Consider the following 9,420-nt stretch of genomic DNA (forward strand, 5'->3'; position numbering starts at 1 on the left):
AAAAAAATAAAGTTTGTCATTCCCTTGCATACTCGTTACTGGACAGTCCTAACAGTCCTAATCAGGGAGGGGGATTCAGGTTGGTGGGACCAAAGGAAAGCAAAAGGAAAGTGGATAAGCTGTGAGCCTGCCTTGCTTCATGGTCCAGGACACACAGACCCCCTGCACAAATAACTCAGTCTTCCTGTGCCCAGTGATAGCCAGACCTTCGGCTGATACAAAAATTGCGAGTTAGCTCCCTGAAACCTTGGCATTATGAGCACTGCACATAGCCATCTCCAGCACACACCACGAGCATCGTTCTATCAAATCCCCTGCAAGCCTCTGTCTCCTGGCAGTCAGCTCCTCTCCTGCTGGCCTGCCCATTGCCCCCTTGCAATGTACTTTCATACTTTTTCTGATAAATCTGCCTTTCTTTACCAACAACTGTCTTGGTAAATTCTTCTTAACCCCTGTACCACACCACTGGCTTTAGATAATCACCAGGCACTCACAACAATTACTTTCCAATTTTGTGTAAAATTGAGCTTTCCCTCTCAACTGGGTCTCTTTGTTTGTCTTTGACTATCTTTATTTGTTTTGAATATCTTTATTTGGTCTCAACATGTCTATCAGCCTGGTTCTCTTTTGTAGTGAGGACTTTCTTATGAGCATTCCTAGGAGATAACAGATATTTTCGGAACTTGAGATCTTTCTGAGAGTATAACAGTGATATTCTTCTTCTCCAAAACACTTCAGCATCTAAAGCTGCTGTCAAACACACATTTTTCATCCTCAGACAACTACTCATGGGAAAGCACCCAAGAGGGAACTTGGTGGAAGGCTGGGTGAAAGTGGAGAGCAGGGACTACGGGCAAGCCGTCTCGAGACATGCCAACACCATGCCTGCTCTGAGGATGCAGTGAGCTGGGGAAGGTCAGGTGACTCACTGGATAGTTCACAGCACATGTGTGGGTTCACCTGCTCACCTGGTGCCCTGGGGTCAAACAGGCCATCTCTGCGTGCCCAGAAGCAGGCCAGAAGTTCTTTCTTCAAAGGAGATCAGCCACTGAAGGAGAAGGAGCCTGGCTGCAAGGCCCCAGAGCCCCTTCCATGGCTGTGCAGCTGGTCTTGTGATATCCTCCTCCCCTACATACCTCCGAGCCCATGAGATCTGCTGGGGCTGCCGGATCTGCTGGCTCCCAAGGGCCGCTTCAGGTTGAGTCTACCAAGACCTTCATCATTCCTTGAACTTCTCCCTTTCCCAGCAAGTGAAAGAGCAGTGACCCTTCTGGGAAAGGGAGAAGTTGATGGAATGACGCAGGTCTTGATAGACACAACCTGACATAGACTAACAGAGGGGTTAGTCTAACTAACAGAGGGGTTAGACTATGTCATGCATTAAACTTTCCTCTGCTCTGGGTCCAAACCTTACAAAGTCCTCCATGGAGTTAGAGATCGGATCTCCACCCGATTCCCCTGGCTCTTCCCATCCTGTTTTCTCTCACTGGCCTGGGGCTTTAGTCTCCAAGCCCCTCAGCGGCCCCACACAGACCCCTCCCCACCTTTGTGGTCTGGCAAGAAGCCTCTGCCCACAAGATACAAGTGCCCCCCCGCCACTCTGCCCCTCCAAAGACAGCTGGCTTGTGTTAGATGCTCTCTGAACACCGGGTCACAGGTCCTGACATATCACCTGCTCTTTACCTTGAAATGACTGACACCACCGGTCTGCCAAGAGGGCAGGGGTTTGGACGCAACACAGCCTGGCCCAGCCTCTCCTGGGTGATGACGGACAGCCCATCGGGTGGCAGTCCCACTTCCTCAGCAGAGACAACATCCTGTTACACCCTCTCTTCATGCTGAGTGGCTCTAACCTCCTCCGGAATGAACTCCATGCCTGCAGAGTCATCTTCAGAATGAGTCAGCTCCGCCTTGTCCCAGGCAGGAGACTCACGAGTGGATGTGAAATGCGGATTCCCTGTGAGACAGAGGACATTCCAAATCTCATCCCCTCACGACTGTGTGGGTCTAGTTATTTCATAGGAGAGGGGGAAATGTGAATTGTAATTTTATTTCCTAAGTACTGTTATTGGTGTCTGACCAGCTGATCCCAAGTTTCACATCCTTGTCTGTGAAGCTAAACTCGATGCTGCTGTGTGGGAAGATTCGGAAAGAAAACTCTTAGGTAAGTTTTCATTGTTTGGTGTTTAACAAATACACCACTTCCCTGAATTGCTTTCTGGAGCTGCCTGCTTTATAACATTATACCTGACATTTTAAAGACACGAAATTTCACTAAATTTCAATATCTTTTTTTTTTTTTTTTTTAGACGGAGTCTCGCTCTATCGCCCAGGCTGGAGTGCAGTGGCCGGATCTCAGCTCACTGCAAGCTCCGCCTCCCGGGTTTACGCCATTCTCCTGCCTCAGCCTCCCGAGTAGCTGGGACTACAGGCGCCCGCCACCTCTCCCGGCTAGTTTTTTTGTATTTTTTAGTAGAGACGGGGTTTCGTCGTGTTAGCCAGCATGGTCTCGATCTCCTGACCTCGTGATCCGCCCGTCTCGGCCTCCCAAAGTGCTGGGATTACAGGCTTGAGCCACCGCGCCCGGCCAATTTCAATATCTTTTATACATCTACATAGGTGATTTATACCATATTATGCTGTGTGTTTAGGGGGGAGGGGAGGCGAGGTTTCAGTCTGTATATTTGTTCCTAAAACAGTAACAGGGATGAAAAATAAATCAAAGTGATTACACTTCTCTATAGGTATGAATTAAGCATTCCTTTTTTTTTTTTCTTTTGAGACAGAGTTTCATTCTTATTGCCCAGGCTGGAGTGCAATGGCACGATCTCGGCTCACTGCGACCTCCGCCTCCCGGGTTCAAGCAATTAACCTCCCTCAGCCTCCCAAGTAGGTAGGATTACAGGCAACCAACACCACACCCGGTTAATTTTTGTATTTTTAGTAGAGACGGGGTTTCACTATGTTGGTCAGACTGGTCTCGAACTCCTGACCTCAAGTGACCCACCCACCTCTGCATCCCAAAGTGCTGGGATTACAGGGGTGAGCCACCACGCCCAGCCTGAATTAAGCATTTCTTAAAGTTGCACTAAAATCCTTTAGGTCACTCAAGTGCCATTTGATATCATTCCACAAGATGAAGCTGGAAAGAAGACCTATTATTTGGGGCAGCAGAAAGTTCACTTTGAGTACAGCGTCCCTCTCTCTACAGTTTTAGTTTTTAAGCGGAGATGTGTCCTTTTCCAGGGTATAGATTTTTCAAACTCAGCACCACTGATGTTGGGGCTGGGCCATTGCTGTGGGGCTGCCCTGGGCATTGTCGGAAGCCTAGTAGCCTCTCTGCTCTGAAGGTCAGCAGCAGCAACCTGCCTCTCGCCCCAGGTCATGACAACCAAAAACGTCTCCAGACACGCCAAATGTCCCCATGGGAGGGGGCCTAGAGGACGGTGTGCTATGGTGGCCCCACAATAGCTGTCTTTGCAGCCCTAGAAACAACGTGATCTTGTCAGGGCACTTTTTGTCTTGTTTTGTTTTGGTTTTTGAGATGGAGTCTTGCTCTGTAGTCTAGGCTGGAGAGTAGTGGCACAATCCCAGCTCACTGCAACCTCCGCCTCCCAGGTTCATGCAATTCTCCTGCCTCAGACTCATGCAATGGCGTGATCTCGGCTCACTGCAACCTCTGCCTCCCAGGTTCATGCAATTCTCCTGCCTCAGCCTCCTGAATAGCTGGAATTACAGGCATGTGCCACCACACCCAGCTAATTTTTGTATTTTTAGTAGAGACGAGGTTTCACTGACCTGGTCACTAACTGCTGACCTCAGGTGATCCGCCCACCTTGGCCTCCCAAAGTGCTGGGATTATAGGCGCGAGCCACCATGCCTGGGCACTTTTTAAAGGCTGGTTATGATGGCAATGTCTTCGTCCAATGAGGATTTAAGGCTTCTTTGGGTACCAAGATAATTATGGCCATTATCTCAGGGTTATCATTTTCAACAGGAATAACCCTGTCCACGGTTGTTTGTCTGATCCTCAAATAGCAGAAGATTCAGGATCACCTAGCTTTAATTCTGGAGGAGACTTTAGGGACCAATCTCATCCTTTTACACTTGTGGCTCAGAGAAGTTAAGCAACCTCTCCAAGGTCACACAGCCAGCAGAAGTAACACCCTGCGTAGAGATCATCAAGACAGCATCAGAGCCCTTTAGTACGATATCCCGAGTGTCCCACATGCAAGCCATCAGCACGGTGTTTTGTGGCTCAATATTTTTCAGTTTTTAAGAAAGATACACTTTTTGGAAAAAGAAATGAACACAGTGAATGCCCACATCAGCAGAAAGATGGTTTTCTATAATGAATTCTTTTTCTCTTCATTTCTAAGAAGGTTTAATTTTGCCACAGTTGCTAAAGAAAACATTACACATGGCCCTTATTAAAAAACGGTGCGACAGACTTGTCAACAAAAAGAGTCAAATTTGTAAAATATTTGATGAGATTTATTCTGAGCCAAATATGAGGACCATGATTGGTGACACAACCCCAGGAGGTCCTAAGAACTGGTGCATAAGGTGGTTGGATTCCAGCTTGATTTTATGCATTTTAGGGGGACAGAAGTTACAGGCAGAAAAAAAAGAAAAGGGCAAGGCGATCCCCTGCCACCTCCATGACATCATTTCAGTTGTCTTCTCCAAACACCTCATGGCATCGTATTTCAAAATTCGGCTTTGTCATTTAGCAGTGTGTGGAGGTGTACACGTTGCCAACCGATACGTGTAAGGTGTCCAGTGGTTTGGTCCAGAAGAAAGGATTGTCTGGGTTAAGATAAAGGTTGTGGAGACCAAGGTTTTTTTTTTTTTTTTTTTTTTTTAATCTTCAGAGCTCTTATTGGACCTAGAAGAGGTGCCAGACTCTTAGTTAAATCTCTCCCAGATCAGGGAAAAGACCTGGAAAGGGAAGGGGATTCTGGCAGGATGTGGATTTTCCCCTTGAGAGACAGCTGTGTGGGGCCCCTTCAAAATATGTCAAATAAATATATTCTGGGGTAAAATGCTTGATTTCTTCCAGGGCCTGCTCTCTGTCATGTGATGCTGTACTAGAGTCAGGTTGGAATGTAGTATCTTACTGCTGCAGAGAGTCTGTTTTGTCAGTCTTAAGAGCTCTGCTTTGATGTTAATGCAGGTCAGCTGTGCCTGGATTTCAACAGAAGGAGGGTATAAGGAGCCTGTCCGACCCCCACTTCCCATCACAGTCTGAACTAGTCTCTAAGGTTTACTTTGGAAAGCTTGTGGCTGAAGGGGTTTGTAGGGGACTAGAATTTTATTTTTGTTTTACAGTCTCAAGGGAATCGCGATAGGTGCGGGGCTACTGCAGTGGGACTGGGCTCAACTCTGAGTATAACAAGAAAAAGGGGAATGCACAGCCATGGAGCGGGTGAGGGCAGATGGAAAACTATGAAGAGGTGACATCAGGCCAGGGGGGTTCTTGTTAGAACCACTTGGCAGGATTCCTGCTGCAGGCAGGCCTGGTGATCAGATACTGAGGGTAGCGGATGAGGAGGATGGTCAGATATCAGGGGGTGGGGGATGAGGAGGATGGTCAGATATCAGGGGGTGGGGGATGAGGAGGATGGTCAGATATCAGGGGCAGGGAATTGTCACTGCATTGACTCAGCAGGATTCTTTTGGACGAAAGGGGCCAGGGGCCCAGGTCAGAGCCTTGAGGGCTTGGAGGACCTTGCCTGGAGTTAGGTCAGGGAGAGTCTTTGCCACAGTGAGGCTGAGAAGCTGAGCATCTGATCTGTGGGAGTCCAAAGACCCTTTTGCTTACTGCGGACTTGCTGTCAGCAGATCCTGAACTTAGGTTCCCATGTTTTAAAGTGTTGTTTGCAAGCACAGCGGTCCTGCTCTCCCACCCACAGAACTCCTATTGCTCACTGGTGAAGGACACTGTGGATTTAAAATCGGGGACGTTCTTTTTCCTCTGTCGCTCATTATACATCCCTCTGAGAACACAGTCATTTTGCTCTGTTTAGGAGGAAGAAACAGGCAGAAGAGAACTCCTCCCATCCCTCTGCTAATGGCTTTTAAAACAGTCTGTCTTTTCTGTAATGGAACAACCAAACCTCGCAATGAGCGTATATGGCTTATGTGAGCAGAAAATAAGAGTAAGACAGTCCCCTGACACCTCGATTAAGTCATCTCGATTGTCTTCTCCAGACACCTCATGGCATCATACTTCAAAATTCAGCTTTGTCGTTTAGCAGTGTGTGGAGGTGCACATTGCTAACCTCAGCCTCACTGAACACTGTTTTTTTTTTCTATGACATGTGGATAACAGTGCCTGCCTCAGACACCTGTGATGTTTGAAAGAACCAGTTTACCAAAGGGCTTAGCCTACTGCCAGACACACCGTGCACCCAAGATGAATGTTTGTTGTGTCATTCGATCTGTCGGGGAAGGAGGTGAGACACCTGTGGGAGGCAGGGCAGGAGGGGAGTATGCAGGCTGTAAACTGCAGTGCCCAAGCTGTGACACAGCAAGCTGGGAATCCGCCTGGGTTTCATTCAGTCTTCCACATCCACTTCCATATACTGGTGGTTATACTTCAACCAGTATAACCATGAGTACTGGTTATACCTGTGAATGTGTTTTAGAAAACAAAACTGTTTTATCATTCTGCTTTAAAGATGGCCGAGTGGAAAGACGCAGTCCTGGAATGTTTAAATTCAAGCTGAGGAACTTACCAGCCACGTGACTGAGGAAGTTTTGGTTTCATCTTTCTAAGCCTCAGTTCGTTCTTTGTAAGACAGGCCTCAGCGTGCTGTGAGTGTGAATCCGAGGAACCCAATGCTGCTGGAGAAAGGGGTCCAGTCCAGACCCCAAGAGAGGGTTCTCGGATCTTGCGCAGGGGGAACTCACGGGAGTCGCAGAGTGCACTGAAAGACAGCTGCTCGGATGCGGAGCGGGGTGCCTGTGGAAAGCAGGAGGAGGAAGGTGCCGTCTTTCTTTCAAAGGCACCTTGTATCAGTATAAAAGCCAAGCTATGTGTAAGTGCAGGTGGGCTGATGGTGTGACAAAATCTAGTACTTTGTGGCATTTCAGTGCCTACCTACATCTTAGCATGACTATAACCATCCAATTTATTTATTTATTTTTATTTTTTTTTTTTGAGATGGAGTCTCACTCCGTTGCTCAGGCTGGAGTGCAGTGGCGTCATCTTGGCTCACTGCAACCTCTGCGTCCCAGGTTCAAGCAATTCTCCTGCCTCAGCCTCCCATGCAGCTGGGATTACAGGCTTGTGTAACCATCACACGGGTTCGTGTTGCCTGCTGCCTAGACAGAGCTGATTTATCAAAACAGGTGAACTGCACAGCGAAAGAATAATTCACACAGAGCTCGCTGTGCGGGAGACCAGAATTTTATTATTACTCAAATCAATCTTCCCAAGAATTCAGAGTTCAGAGTTTTTGTTGTTGTTTTTGAGATGGAGTCTTGCTCTGTTGCCCAGGCTGGAGTGCAGTGGTGCAATTTGACCTCACTGCAACCTCCGTCTCCAGGGTTCAAGCAGTTCTCCTGCCTCAGGCTCCCAAGTAGTTGGCATTACAGGCGTGCACCACCATGCCTGGCTAATTTTTGTATTTTTAGTAGAGACGGGGTTTTGCCATGTTGGCCAGGCTGGTCTTGAACTTCTGACCTCAAGTGATCCGCCTGCCTCGGCCTCCCAGAGTGCTGGGATTGCAGGTGTGAGCCACCATGCTCAGCCCTGGAGTTCAGAGTTTTTAAGGATAATTTGGTAGGTAGGGGACTAGTAAGCTGGGAGTGCTGAGAGGTCAGATCAGAGATGAAATCATATGGATCAAAGTTGTCCTCCTGGCCTGAGTCAGTTCCTGGGTGGGGGCCACAAGATGAGATGAGCCAGTTTATCCATCTGGATGGTCCCAGCTGATCCAGCAAGTGCAAGATCTGCAAAATATCTCAAGCACTGATCTTAGCTTTTTCAATAGTGATGTTATCCCCAGGAGCAATTTAGGGAGGGTCAGAATCTTGTAACCTCCAGCTGCATGAATCCTAAGCCATGATTTCTAATCTTGTGGCTAATTTGTGAGTCCTACAAAGGCAGTCTAGTCCCCAGGCAAGAAAGGGATTTGTTTCAGGAAACTATAAACCAAGTTTCTCCCAAAGTTACTTTGGCCTACACCCAGGAATGAACAAGGATAGTTTGCAGGTTAAAAGCAGGATGGAGCTGGTGAGGTCAGATCTCTCACTGTCTCAGTTATAATTTTGCAACGGTGGTTTCACTGGTTTTAAGATGGAGTTTATTTTATTTTTATTTTTTTGAGACAGAGTTTCATTCTTATTGCCTAGGCTTGAGTGCAATGGCGTGTTCTCGGCTCACTGCAACCTCCGCCTCCTGGGTTCAAGCAATTCTCCTGCCTCAGCCTCCTGAGTAGCTGGGATTACAGGTGCGTGCCACCACACCTGGCTAATTTTTTTGTATTTTTAATAGAGACGGAGTTTCCCCATGTTGGCCAGGCTGGTCTCAAACCCCTGACCTCAGGTGTTCCACCCACCTCTACCTCCCAAACTGCTGGGATTACAGGCGTGAGCCACCGCACCAGCCACGATGGGTTGATTTTAAAACGGTGTCACCCTGGCTCTCCTAGATTCCTGTTCCTCTTAACACCACGAAGGCTGCTGGCAGTTCTCTGGCCTCCAGGGAGGCCTCCACACACATTTACCCATGTTCTTAGACAATCCTAGGGACTCAAGGTTTCAACAAACCTAAATGAGCCAGCAGAAAAATAAACTTGAACATGAATGTCAACATTTTCCCACGTGTACTAAAGGGTTGTAATAATTTTGAAATGTTTATTTCAAAGAGCGTTGGTAATTTAAACGTCCTATTTAATCCCCAAAACAGTCCTGAGGGGGAGATAAGGCAGTTATCTTTATGGTACAGGAAAGGAAAAAAGCGAGGGTCCAAGGCCGACTATACCCTCAGCTCCATTAGCCCCCGAGGCCTCCCCCGCCAGGCGGGGAGGACACTCCCAGTGCAGATGTTCTGTATCGATCGCATGCTATCGGTTCTTTCAACGAACTTGTATTGATCACCAATTAAGTGGTAGGTACGCCTCTAGATGTCGATTTTAAAGAGGGAACAAACATATTAGAGAGAAGAAACATAAATAACTCGAATAACAACCTTAGCGAACTGCTGAAACTCAGGCGTGGGCGCAGAAGGGCCGGGGATGGGCTCGGTCAAGACCTGAAGGCCCGGGGCTTGGGCCCTGTGACCTCAGCCCGCGCCCCGGGAAGGCTCCGGCTCCATCCACCCCCGGAGCGCGACTCAGCCGCAGCCAGGCCGGGGCTGCTCTGGGGAACGGCGCGGTCGGGCTCTGCCGCAGCTTTCAGGTCCCCTCGGCC

The 9,420-nt window shown here is 48.2% G+C and overlaps 1 protein-coding gene across 1 annotated transcript in view; it reads left to right on the plus strand.

Annotated features, from left to right (window-relative positions):
• The first annotated feature begins 1,862 nt into the window (after nucleotides 1–1,862).
• CLN8 (ceroid-lipofuscinosis, neuronal 8 (epilepsy, progressive with mental retardation)) overlaps nucleotides 1,863–9,420 on the plus strand; it is a 24,864-nt gene continuing 17,306 nt past the window's right edge. The window contains exon 1 of the mRNA XM_011937544.1: nucleotides 1,863–2,164. The gene's annotated coding sequence lies outside the window, so the exon portion shown is untranslated. The remainder of the gene's footprint in view (nucleotides 2,165–9,420) is intronic.

Source organism: Colobus angolensis, unplaced genomic scaffold (assembly GCF_000951035.1).
Source record: "Colobus angolensis palliatus isolate OR3802 unplaced genomic scaffold, Cang.pa_1.0 Scaffold165, whole genome shotgun sequence".
Lineage (NCBI taxonomy): Eukaryota > Metazoa > Chordata > Mammalia > Primates > Cercopithecidae > Colobus > Colobus angolensis.